This window comes from Melopsittacus undulatus, chromosome 4 (genome assembly GCF_012275295.1).
Source record: "Melopsittacus undulatus isolate bMelUnd1 chromosome 4, bMelUnd1.mat.Z, whole genome shotgun sequence".
In the NCBI taxonomy this organism is placed as follows: domain Eukaryota; kingdom Metazoa; phylum Chordata; class Aves; order Psittaciformes; family Psittaculidae; genus Melopsittacus; species Melopsittacus undulatus.
The window spans coordinates 5519409-5533311 of NC_047530.1; positions in this window are offsets into that span (position 1 = coordinate 5519409).

The window sequence follows — 13903 nt, forward strand, 5'->3', positions numbered from 1 at the left end:
TGCATGTGTGAGATTAAAATTCATCCTATCTAAAATGATAGCACAACATTCTAACTTGCACAAGGGATCTAGGGAGAAGTGCTTTACTAATATGAGTGTTATGCCCAAAAGCATGTAGTGTTTAAGTGTGGATTCCTATCTCATAAGGACTCAAAATGGGTGAGCAAGCCTCTTTTTGTGATCTTCAATTCCCATGTACACTGCAAGTGGCAGATAGGCTGAACTAGAAATGTATTTAATCTATATAGAATCATCAAATAGGCTGGGTTGGAAGTGAGCCTCAAAGGTCATCTGGTCCAATACCAATATAGTTTTATATTATCAAAGGTAAAACAGAGTTCTGTACTAATTCCACCTAACTGAATTCACCTTTGCAGAGTGGCCACAGAACAGCTGATGAATGGCAATGTATTTTACACTACACTCTCTCACGGTTAGTGCAGCAAAGCTATCTTACACAGTCTACATAGTATTTATTTATGTCATGTTCAAATGAGGCTTGCTATTTGTTTGAACTCTGAGAGTTGCCCCCAGGGAAGGTTTGAAGAAAGCTTAGCTCCTGTGGCATTGGAGACATCAAGGGTGAAAAGTTTACATAATTTTGCAAACATATTTTAAAACAAATTGTTGTTTCCTTTTGATGTTTCTATTTCCTGTTGACCCTACAGTGAAGTTCATATGTGATAATAGAAACAGGAGTGCCATGAGAGAGAAATGGTGAAAACTGATGTATGTAGGTACAGCTTAACCCCTGCAAAGTCAAAAGCATGTTAATGGCAACATAGAGCCAGATTTATACAGCAGGTTTTAGTCATTCCATGGTACCTCTATAGCCAGCCACTCCATAAAGGACAGCCACTATCCAGGATGGCTTCAAAACTGTGAAAATTATTATAAGCTTTATTTTTTTTTCTAATTCTCTCTTTCCTACTTATGTAACACAAAACAACACAAATAAAATAATACAATTAGAGAATTAAACAGTAAATTGGATTATTATGAAGTACATATACATTTATTTCTACATACCGCAAACATACCAATCAGACAAAACCTGTAAAATATTTGGAGGCATAAGCAACTAAGGATCGTTTTCTAGAGGCAAAGTCCTAGAAGGTGATCCCCATCACATCTTGCAAACAAATGCGTTTGCCCATTGGACTGACATTGTGTTCTGAAGGTCCAGGAAGAGACAAGGAGCGTCTGTCCCCACCTAAACAAACAATGCAGATCATGTCTCATCTCAATGATTTCCCTGAGCTCTGTGTGGCAGCCAGCCATACCTCACTCTCCAACATCAATACAGCTATAAAAACGTATACAAAACCTTTGACCGTTTCACCTCTAGAAATGGTAGGGCTGTTGCCACAACCAGACAGCTTTCTCAATTTTCTTTAATTAGAACATGCACATGTAGAAAAACCTTTTGAATCTCTACTGCAATAGTTTTAAGTGTCTCATGAACTAAATAGCCGCTATTGCCAGAAATTGTTATTGGTGACTAGTGGAGAGGAACCTTCCTGCTATTTTGTTACTTTACCTGTCAGTAGTGTCCTTCCTACAAGAAATATGTGAAGTGGCTGAAAGATAAACATGTGAAGTGGCTTTTGCTCATTTTGTGGGATAATCATGAAATCTGTCTTCCAGTAAGACCAACAGCTCCCTTTGACTGGAGTGCCTACCTGATCCGCATCTCCTGTCCTGATCCGTTTTGTCAATGTACTCTTCTCCAGCTTACTCTGGCCATATTTTAAATTCATTTTTTGGCTCCTGTTGGAATTTCTTTTCCACCCTTACTGAGACTCACCCTATGGAGGGTGTGACTTCAGATGTTATTGAATGGGTGGAATATTTACTCAGCTGTAAGATTCAGATGTTACTTATTTAATAAGCCTCATACGGCGCTCAGTAAATGACATTTGTATATTATTTTGGAAAATGATCTGGGATCCTGCAGGGCAAACAGCTGAAAATATTGGCTGTTACACAGATGGCATTGCCTCACAGACCTCAGGTACTACTGAATTGGTTTAGAAGTTGAAAGGGAATACAAGGCTACACTTACCCAAGTGCTGCTGTGTACCCACCAAGGCAGAACTCCCTGGCTACCTGTTTTCTTAAGGAAAATGGCAGAAATGTGGATGCAAAACAAGGCAACTGTAATCCAAGTGCTCATTAATTGTGAATGGCAGTGAGCTTCATGTAGCTGTTTTCACCCAGTACACCGTGCGTGGTCTAATATAAAGTCTCACAAATGAAAGGATCATAAGGCAAGAGGCTACCCAGCTTACTTTCAGCTAGTGGTAGCGCTTCTGTAAAGAACTGGTCCTATTCCTTGACATCAAGAGGAAAATATGGCCCAGAGTCCATACTGAGAGGTGTGAGTGCCAGTTTAGAGAAGTTTGGCACCCTGTAACCATGCAGGGAAACTGGTAGAAAATAATGTTATTTGATAAATCTGTTTAAATAACCATTTAAATAACTAGTGGACAGCAGCATAAGTACCAATGTGCAAAGCTGGCAGTGTGAATTAGCACACAAGTAGTGCAGCTATTCTTGAGGCATGTTATCCAGCACCCGGTGATTGCTGTGGCCCCTCAGCATTCCTTGTGTCTGCTGAAAACAATGCTGAAAACCCTGCTCTGTGATTCCCTGTATGCTGAGACTAATAAAGCTATTGCAAAGAAGCATACTTGCTCAGCTCCATATATTTCATATTTCTAAGGAGCACAGGAATTGTATACTATGCACTTTATAGAAAAGCCTAAGAAGTTTCTGCAACCTGCAGTTACCAAATAAACTGCCTCCCACAGCATCTCCATTCTATTTTCAGTAATCAAAGGCATTTAATCAGTGAAGGATGAGAGTCCATATCCCTGATCAACCTTTAATTTCATTGCTTTGGCAAAATCAGCTGGTTGAAACTGGATCTCCAAAGGAGAGGAAACTGCAGTATGCCAGCAAATTCCTCAGGCTGCCACCTTCTGCCCAAAGTTTACTAGGCCAAAAAGAAGCTAAAATCCACTCTCAGAAAGGCACAAAATTTGTCTCAAGAGGCAATCAGGAATGACAGGGTTGTTTAGTATCTTAAATGGTAAATATAGTTTGTTTTCTGGCAGGTTTGAATGTAAAAGTCAGCTGTGTGACTTGCTTCCTGTTAAATGCTATCTTGCTTGGACTTTGTAAATGTTCTTTATTGCATGATTGCCTCAGATGACTCATCAAACTATTCACAAAGTGCACATGTGTAGATCAGAGTTAATATTTATAGCCTGCACACAAGCAATATGAGTGTGACCACCTCTACAAAGCAAAGTAAACCCAGCTATGTGCTCCATGCCTTGGTTCGTTAGCTGGTGCTTGGACTGCGGCAACGTTTTGCAATGCTATTATCCCCTGAAGCTCCTGCTGGCAGTTTTAAGGCATGATGTAACAAGTCTTGTGTGGGTGGAATGCTGCCCAGCTCTGAGGTAGTTTGCTTGGTTTGGTTTTGACTTCTGCATAAACAATTTTCATGTTGATTTTTAACACGGCTTAGTCGAAAAGGCAGGCTGCACCTACTCCTTTTCCTGTTTCTCCTATTGACTCTTTGTATGAAGCATTTAGTTAGCTTCCCTCTTCTTATTTTACAATCTTTCTTTGTTTCAGTTCATAAAAGTTCACATTTACTTGGAATGCTACTGAATGTTCCTCCTAAATGTGCACTATTTAAAGGACTTCTCATTTATAGAGGTTACTTGTCCACCCTAGCCACTGCTGTCATTCTCACACTGAAGTATTCACTACTGAAATATTCCATGTTCTCATACTATCCATGGAATAAGCTATATAAGGCACTTTTAGGGCATATACAGTTATCGTAATCCAAATTCTCACCAAAGCAGTTATATCAGACCAAATTCAATTGGGAAGTAGGCTTAAATTCAAAAGGAAAAACACAGCTCAGTTTTGCCTTACAAACTTCTCTTTATCATTTAATTCTGTGGACAGACTATTGTGAACATTTAAATAATTGATTATTTTTAAGGTAGGCTACAAAGGTTGTAAAAATCTTCAAACAGCTGCTAAATTTAAATCACTGGCAATAAACAGAAGGACAGGTCCTAGATCACAGCTTCTTTTGGTCTAAACAGATAGAGCTTCTTTGAAATCAGAAAACTTACAGATTTGTGCCAGTTCAGAATGTGATAGGTATACAGGAATATACAGAAATGAAATGTTCCCATGCAACAGAAATCATGGGGTTAACTGTTCAAAAAGCTAATAAATAATTTCCATTATCAAAGGGCAAAAGGGTCTAATATAGCAGGAATATTGAAAGGTAAAAGGAAAGATTTCCATTCATAGAATGATATAATTTAGCTAGGACTCAGAGGTCTGGAGAAGAAAAGAAACTGGCAGCATCCAGGTTCAAAGCAAACAAGGTGGTTTTTCATATAACAGATGGTGGACCTATATAACTTCTTGCCACAGAGACATTGTAGATACTAAGCCTCACGTGAGCTCAAGGTCTAATCACCTCAAAACCACATCCAGCCTTAGGACTGCCAGAGCTGAAAACAGCTGGACAGTAGCAATGTGTTAGGGGGAAGTATCATTCCTGTTCTGTGCTTATTCTTGCCTAGGCATCTCTATATGGTCAGCACTGGATATGGAGCACTGAGCTAGCTGGGCCTTTCATCTGACCCAGTACATCCCATACAGGTTTTTAGGTGAAAGAAAAGCATCAGTGATGCATCTCAGAGTAAATTAAACCTTACCTCTTCCTCTCCATATAATATTAAGCTTAACTATCTCTTCCCTGCCTATTCTACAGCATCATGCTGCCAGATAAATCTGTTTTTCAGTTTTTGACTGTATCTGCTCTCACAGTCACAACATGGCAAAATTTGGAAATGCTAATTTTTTAATCAAATAAATTACCTTTAATTGCCAATTTGAAATACCAGCAAATACCTAGCCAGTAGCCTCCCACCTTTGCAGTATGGCTAATTGATTTCTGTGTAACCCCAAAGAGTTAATCATACTTTATATGATACACAGAATACATTAAAGTTCAGTAATGAAAGGTGTCATCACCTTGAGTTCATCTTGGTTACATTATTTTGTGACCAAGTTATGCAATTATACAAACATTGACAAAATCTTACATGGTGGTGTGGTATAAAATCAATTTCATGTGCTGCCAGGAGAAAAGAGGAGGGATAAGTAATTCTGGGACAGTTTTGGGTTGCTTTGGCTTTTTAAGTCCTCTGAGGCTGATTTTTCAAAGTGCTTCATTTATGAAGTGAGGTGAGTCCATCAGCACATCCGCACAATGCTCTGGAGAAGCCATACACATGCTAAGGGAGACTAATGGGCTTGTCCACAAGGGGTAATCAGTGCACAGTAAAGCAGGAGATAAACGCAAAGCATGCTAGCCAGCTTACAATTAACTATTATGGTCTATTTCCACATGCAGAAAAAAAACTAATGTCTCAGTATCTTGTGCTGACAGTGACTTTTCCTCAGCTTTAAGTAAGTCACAGACATCATAATTTCTCCTTTCCAACTGCTGAAGACCTTATTTCTACTGCCTAGAAATCACCTTTCGTCACATAGAGTCTTTCCATCTTCACACAGGGAAAAGACTGTAGTTGCCCATATGAGGCACTGAGCAAAGATAATTTTAAGAAGAAATTCTGCATATAAAGAAGCATTTCTTCTTAGAAATACATATGCAACTACTAATTTTAAAGTTGTGGGGGCTGTGCTGCATTAAAGTGGAAGAATGCACACATCTTTAAAAGTTATCAAGCTTGTCTTCCATAGACTGTCCTTCCACAAGGTGTATATCCATGCACAGACACAGTGTTTCCTTGGTTAGTAATCTGAGGAAGGAGAATAGCAAGAATATCTAGCAGCATCACCACATTGAATTTACATCACTAGGAGCAGGTACAAAGGCCAGATCCATGAAGTCAGCCTTTGTGGGTGAACTTGCCTCTGCAACTCTGGATGAGTCTTCAGGGAAGCTGAAGACTTGGGATTTGCCTTCCTCCAGTTTTATGAGATGGACAATTTCCATTCAGCATCCGTGCTCAGACACAGGTGTGCTCTGAATAAATGGATCTCCCACAGAATCTGCAGTGTCTCTTGCAGGTATCGTCAACATCAACTCATCAGCTCAAAATGGAGCTTGCACAAAGAGATGTTACTCACACAAAGTGGTGATGCTGAAGCAGAGTCAGTGGTCTGCTTGATCTCCACACAATCATATGTTCCGGAACAGTCCAGACACAAGCAAGAACAAAACAAACTGTCCAGACACAAGCAAGAACAAAACAAACTGTGATTTAAAATCTTTGTCCTTCTTCTGGTGCAACCTGATATGGACCATAATCTTATTTATAATTGTAAGAAAAACCCCCAACAGAAGTAATTTCAGTCATTTTACCCTCCAGTCAGGGTCCATTTGCAGGTTAGCTGTCAAATAACAGTTTTACAGAGCAGATTTTGTTAAAAGGCTCTGTGCAAACTAGCACTCTATGGTAACTGTTTAAATGGGTTTGGGTAACCCTTGTTTTTGCTTAGAGTGTCAGGTAAAACAGGAACTCACAAGAGATGCAGTGCTATAAAACTTATTATTTTATATATCCTCTTACCAATTTTTAGTCCTAAATTATGTATAGACACTTTGTCTTATTATAGCCTTTTGCAGGATTATCACTCGGAGAGCCCTTGTTGTGAAAAAGTACATGGCATGCAAAGGGCAAAAACTGTGGCTTAAATACTGTGAAGTGCTATTGAATTCACCACATTTGGCAGCATGGATTGCACAGTAGTCTGTAGCAATAGTTATTAGACAGAGATTACATTTCCTACAGTGTCTCAATGTATTACATTATATTAATATATTAATATGCATGAAGACAAAGGGGGACTCATTGCCAAAAAGGATAGAAGTAGTAAGCAAGAGGATAACATGCTCATAAACTGCTGGGTCACAAATAGAGATGAAATACACGCAAGGCAGAACTTTACTGGAAGAAACAGAGCTGCATGTAGCAGAAAAACCTACTGCAGGAATAATTTAAGCTCAGACACCCAGACAGTGTTAGTTTGTGCAGTTGGAAGCTCTGGAAGAGAGTCAGTATATCAAGTTTTCTTGTATGCACCCTAAAATAAACCATAAGCAATTTTGTATAAATAATTCCTGGCTTCCTCTAACATGCACATTAATTACTGCAACTGTTTCTAATTAATCAATCACTCTGAGTTTTAAATCTGGAAAACATGCTTTATGCAATAATAATGGAGTGCTATGGAGGCTTAAGTTTTCAACTGCTTTAAGTTCAACATAAAAAGGTTGTGTTCCATTTTAATTTACTGTTCAGGGTTTTGCTATAATTTTGCGCAAACAGGCAATGAGGGACCACTAAAATGCAACTAGTCCACTGGCACAACTCTGCAATGAATTTAACATAAAGGTCTGTTCCTCTAATGCTAATTTAGTGAGGTTATAAGCTGAAAGCAGAAACAGATTTTAATGAGATAATGGCAGAGGTTTACACTGCTTTATTTTCTGCTACTGAAGATCTGGGGGGGGAATATTCCACCTAAGTGGTTGCATTTCAGTTGATTTCCAGCAGATCTTTTATTGAATAAAATCCCACCTATTTAAAAAGAAATGTTAGCAAACTGGAATCAACAATAGACAGATAACTGGAGAAAAGCAAAATAGATCAAGTGAGGGAAGGTTTGGCATTTAACCCAGGGCAAGGAAGGTTTTGGGGAGACCTAAGAATTTCAGGTAGTAAGGCAAGTGTGCTCATAAAGTGTTTTTACTGGAGTAATCTGGAGGAAAATACGAACATTGTGATAACTCAGGTGCAAAATCAATGCTATTGAGATGATACAAGGCAATTTACACTTTCTTCCCGGTAGATGATTTGGGCTGTTTGCAATTTCTGATGTTTTTTGCTTGAAATGTTCATATTTGGAAGATCCTCACTGACAAAACAGGTGGACCTTTTTGACCTGCTTGGTTTGTGTTGCTTTGGGGTTTTTAAAACTGTGTTTAAATGTAGCCGTAGTTGCTTTTCCTTTCTTTGACATGTTTCATACAATTGATGTTTCTTATAACTGAAATAGGCACTTTTTAGCTGCTTGTCTGTAGAGTCTCTAGAAAAACAGTGACCCGAGGAAGGTCTCTAGATTTCATTGCAATTATATAACTATTGATATTATATAATTGATATAATAGATAAGCTATTCTGTCATAGATTGAGAATCTCATAGTTCCCTACAAGTAGTGCATAAGAAGTAGATGACAACTTAGCAGCAAACAACTGTTTGACCAAAACACTAAAGTTTGATGGCAATTACATGAACAGTTGTACACTACAAGGCAGACATGTATTACAAATTTGAAGCTATCCGCACAATAGGCTTTGACACATACATTAAATGACATGTTTTGAGAAGCTTCCTTGTTCTAGCCTAGGTATGACATGAAGACTAAAATCCAGGTAACAAAAATAGTACTTCAGATCTCTCCACCTATTGGTCATAACTGGGGTTACTGCCTGTCAAGTATGACGTGCCCATTTCTGTCATGTAGTGGAAGAGTCAAGATCTGATCTGATAGTACACAAGTAAGCTGCAATTTCCTTACTTCTATTTGCTTGATTTCTTTTTGCTCGATTAAAGTCTGAAAAGGAGCTGTACCCACTGTCACTCAGGAGCTGTCACTGGCTGTAGAAATGAAGCTGTCCATTGCAGTATTGCTATACCTGCAATCTTTCACAGGCTGAAAATCACTAACAGCATTTTCTGCAGAAATTGCTTAGGGCAAAATCAAATTCTCACTTAGTACAGGATCTTAATTTTAATCCTATGCAGGCAGTTGTGTGTGGTCTCTGGGATTTATGAAATACACTGACTGAAAACTGCTGGAGAGATGGCTTCATGTGCTCCTGGATTGAAAATAAGGAGCATCCCTCATAACCAGCCCCATTAGAGAACACTTTTCTTCTCTGCTGCCTCTCATCTGTCACTCAATTATAAAAGACTTCTATCTCTGATTTCTTCCATCAGTTGTGTTTTTATTTAGGGATGTAAGAAATTCTCTCTGCAAGCATTTTAGAGTCTTACTTCAGAAATGTTGACTTGAATTCATTGTTGGTATTTCTGAAACAATTTTGACTGAAAGTCTAGGGTGAAAGAACAGTGTATCCTGCTTTTTTTTAACTTCAATTCTTGTTTTTTACTAGAAGTATTTCCATGCCAAGTGTTGATTTTCTTTCAATCTGAAGGTCCCAACATCATTGCCCACTATTCTTTTTGTATTAGCTGCTAATGAAGCATCATTGAGAATAAAACAAGCAAAATCAGATTTGTATGACTTGTAAGGCATACAGCCTTTTCATTGCATGAACTCTGGTGCAGAATAACTTTACATGGCTTAGCAATAAATTTGCATCTCAACCTGTATCAAGAGAATGATTTCTTGTACTTATGACAGAAATGTGAACATTTACATGAAAATTTATAGAGGGTGATAAAAGGGCAGCTGAATTTTCACTGTGGCTATGAATTAGTTTTATGAAGTTTCAGAAACATGCTTTATCCTTCCCTTCCCTTCTGGAAAGATCAGGAGTGCTCAGGGATGGTGGCATCACCAGCAGCTACAAAGCTAAAGAACTGGTGCTCGTGCAAAGAGTGATCAGGTAGAAAACAAGAGAAAAGGAAGAAACATTAAGGGAGGAGACACTGTATAAATGAGGACTTGGAGACACGAAGATTGATACCTTAGAGAAGATGAAGTCAAGATGCAGAAAGAATGGGTTCACAAATGGAGGTCAAACCAGAAACCTGAGTGGCTGAAAGTTGGTATGAGACATTTTGATTAAGGAAGTCAACCAAGATAAAAGTAAATTTGAAGTAAAAAGGAAAGACAGACCTCAAAGTTAAATAACGGAACACTGAGTATAATGTCAAAAGAAAGAGTAAAAAAAATGATGCAACTCTGTTCTGTGAGCAACAGAGTTCCTGATATCTGGTTTCTTAAAAATCTGTGTCTGTGATTTCATTTTCTGTTGTCCAGGAAAATGTGACTTCTGAGTGAAGTTTATCCAGGTGTTGGGCTTTAATAATAATTCGGAATTGTGCAGTCACTGGATGGAGCAAATGCTGCAGCCTTTCCAGCAGTAGAAACAGGTACAGATCTTCTTCACCCAGTCATCAATCTTCATGGAAACTGTAGGCAGTTGGTATTTTTAAGGCCTTCACTCTGTTATCACTGAGGTTTCAGCTTACCAATGGCTTCAAAAATGGGTCATTAGATTTAGATGCTCATATAAACATACACATAGCTGAATCAAATAAGCCTTAAGAAATAAGACAAATTGAGTGGAACAAATCCCAGAGGAAGACGAGCTGTGGTTATTGAGTGGAAATGAGGCAAGGCAAAGAGAAAGCTGACTTCATTATGGCTTCAGGACAAATGGTGAAAGAAGAGGTAGGATAGATTGAGACAGCATCTAATAGAGAATTGGGAAGAAGGCAGGAGAAAGCGATTTATTGAAAAGCAGGAGAGTAAGGGATAGGATGTGCAGACTGTGGCTGGCAGGTTCTGAAGAAGGAAGGGGAAAAGGGAGCTGTTGTTTCCCAATGACAGGCAAAACAGAAAAGAGGCTTGAAGGCAGGAGGGAGCTCAGTAAACTGAAGGAGGTAGTTAAAAGATGGGAAGAAAAGTGAGCATATGCAGCAGTGGGAAAAACAGCAGTGCCATCTGACTGAACGGACAGAAGGCAGCAGGCACAGGCAGCCAAGGGCAGAGATGTGGATATGGGGAGAGGATAAACTGACATAAGGATGAACTGTGTGAAGAAAATTGAGTAATGGGCATTAGATCACTTTTGCCTTGCAACTGTGTGCCAGAGCTTGAGCAGGAAGGCTGGAAGGGGCTGGCAAGCCTACTCAGCTATTCTGTGTTGTGGATACTGCCAAAGGGGCAGGTGGAGCTTAACTGGTAAATGCTTTGTTCATGAGAGAAATACTGAATTATGTCTGGCAATTATACAGCAAGGGAACCAGAGATAATGATGTGTCTGTGCATCAGTGTCTCTGGGATTATCGATTAATCATCAGTCAAATCTGGTTGTGAACTCTCCATGACATGGCTTCTTCAGAGCAGGCTGGTACCAGCACCAGGATCAGCATCTTTGATGAATTATGGAGTGGGATTCCAGGGGACTGCTAGGCATCGAGCCACTGCAAACAAGGCAGCCAGCTGGCTTAGAGGCCCAGAAACTCTGGAACCACAGGACAATCCAGAAGGCAGACCCATCCCAGCAATCGAGACCTGGGAAGGGAGCAGACACTGGGCAAAGTGAAGGTCACAGCTGCTTGTTCAGGATGTGGACAGTGCTGGGCCCAGTAAGCCCCATACCAATTTCAGCCAGCAGCTGCCAAGGATCATACTTCATTTCAGAAGTCCCATGTGTTGATATTTGCAGACCCATCTTTTCAACATGACTTCCAGCTTAAAGGAATCATCAGAAAATGGTGCCTTTTAGAGTCTGAGTAAAACATATATGTATTTCTAAGATTTGGCCCCCTTGGCTTGCCCCATAAAATTGCTACTTGCAGGATCATAGGTTTCCTAATCATCTTGAATTGTTAAAAGGTTTTTGCACTTGGCAATTTGTGCATCATCCTCTCATACACTTCACTGGTTTGATAATGGACATAAAATCTTTCTACCATGACTTGAGTCTTCTGAAATGAAGTTCATGTGAAGGGGAAAAGACCTGCCTGACTCTGGGCCATATCAGCAATAGCACAGAACAGACAGCTACAAACTGAGTCAATAAGCTGCAAATGTTCATCACTGTTGTCTAGTGAGTGAATATTTGTTCCTCAATTCAAGAGAAGTTTTGAAAGTTTTAACCTACAACTTACTGCACTTCCATTTCACCATCTGTAAATGAGAAACAAGCTCTGAGAGGCAATGCTAATTATTTTAATGTATGCATAGGCCAGAAAATGCCTTTTCTTGGAAACAGCATGGAGAAAAAAAATAATCTTTCATTGTTTGGACACAGCTTCACTAAACCCCAAACTTTCTGAACATGCAAAAGTCAACACTAAATGAAAAAGAGTTACTTTTCTTCCAAAAGCTTCCTTCAGTTAATTTGTTCTCCCTTTCCCTATTTATAGTATCCCGTTTCTTGACTTGCTCTGTCACGTTTCTCTGTCCTGAGGTTACTGGGATGTCCTGTCCTTGACACCATCTGAGGTTAGCCACAGTGACGTTACAGCAGCCTGCACAAGGATGATAAAAGCCAGATTCACTTCTCTGTCAGGCACCACTGAAACACAGATGCTGAAAGCTGTTTAAGATCATAGGGTTTGTTTCTTGTAGTGACAAGATGGCAGGAGCTGCCCTCATGTTACTTTGCAGAAAGAAGTTAGCTGATATAACACAGTGTCTCTTAATTGTTCTTTCAGTATCTGTCTCACATAAACCACATCTACAGTGTCGTCTTATATCACATGTTGTAGTTTAGAAAGAAATATTTCTATTACAAGAAAAGGAAAAAAAGGGGTCTTCTTTATCTTTTTTTACAATATAAGCACAAAATGGAAAATACAGAGAAGATATTCAACCCTTAACTGTGAGTACTGTGGAACTGTAAGCTTATCTTTACTACTACCATCTAGTGCCTACCATTATTATCGCACATTTCAGGTACCTATAAATAGATATAATCATTCTTCTAGATAAAAACATTTTCCCTGTATTATTTATGTGTATAGTGTTATATATTGAGCTTTTTGACAAGGGTTTTATAGCAAGATTCTGGTCTATGAGGAAAGAGAAATAAAGGATCAAGTATACAGTTGCTATCTGAAAGAGATTCGTTTGCTGAAATAACCACATGTGCTTTGTCTCATGGGTCTCACACTCAATTCTAGTAATGAATCTGCAGCTCTAGATTTCATACACATAGGAGACAGGTGTTTAACACAGAAAGAAACCCAGTATTTACCAGCAGTTAGATAGCTCAGAAAAACACACAGCACTTAATGCAGTCTTGACATCTTGTTCAGTACATGGCCTTTGATAGCGTAACTTACCAAGGAAGCTAAACTGGCACATCAGTCCAGAATACTCTTAAGAGAAAGAAAGATGTGATGGGTATAACTGGACTGATGGCAAAGACTTTTCAGCTGTAATTGGACAAAAGTGTTCCACCTGCCAGTGACTCTGCTGTTTTTCTTCCTGTTCCCAAGTAGTGTAAATCTTGTAATCAATAAACAGATAGGACTGTACAGATCTTTGGTCTGCAGGGAGCACGTACAGCTGTGCAGGAAATGGATGTGGAACAATATAAAAACCCCACCTAAACACTGTTAGAACTATGGGTATTTGGATAAACTGAATTAAGCTCCCTGAAGGAAGTCTCAAGTAACTATTAATAAGTCCACAAAATTAAACAGGGAATAGACGACCACAAGCCAATAGCAAAAAAAAGTGAGTAATTGTGTGCAGCCATGACATTTAATAAACAGCATGCTAAAAGAGAATGCAATTGCTAAGTATAATATTTTAGTGTCACACCTGCTACTGTCTATATTGCTTTTCTACTTGTTTTCAAGACGGCATTAACTATATTATCTATAAATAGATTAAACTGTGGAAGTCCTTTACCTACAGAGAGTACACACACGATTCTGCAAAAAGCACCTTGTTCGTGCTGGTCTGAACAAAAGACAAGATGATTGTGCAGTGGTGGAGAGGATGTTGGTGGCAGTTGGTGGTTGCTGAGGCTGAAACTTCCACGTAACCACAGACCTGTGACAGCAATGGTACAAACTTGTCTCCAGACTTTGCTATTCTTGTTCCTCTACATTG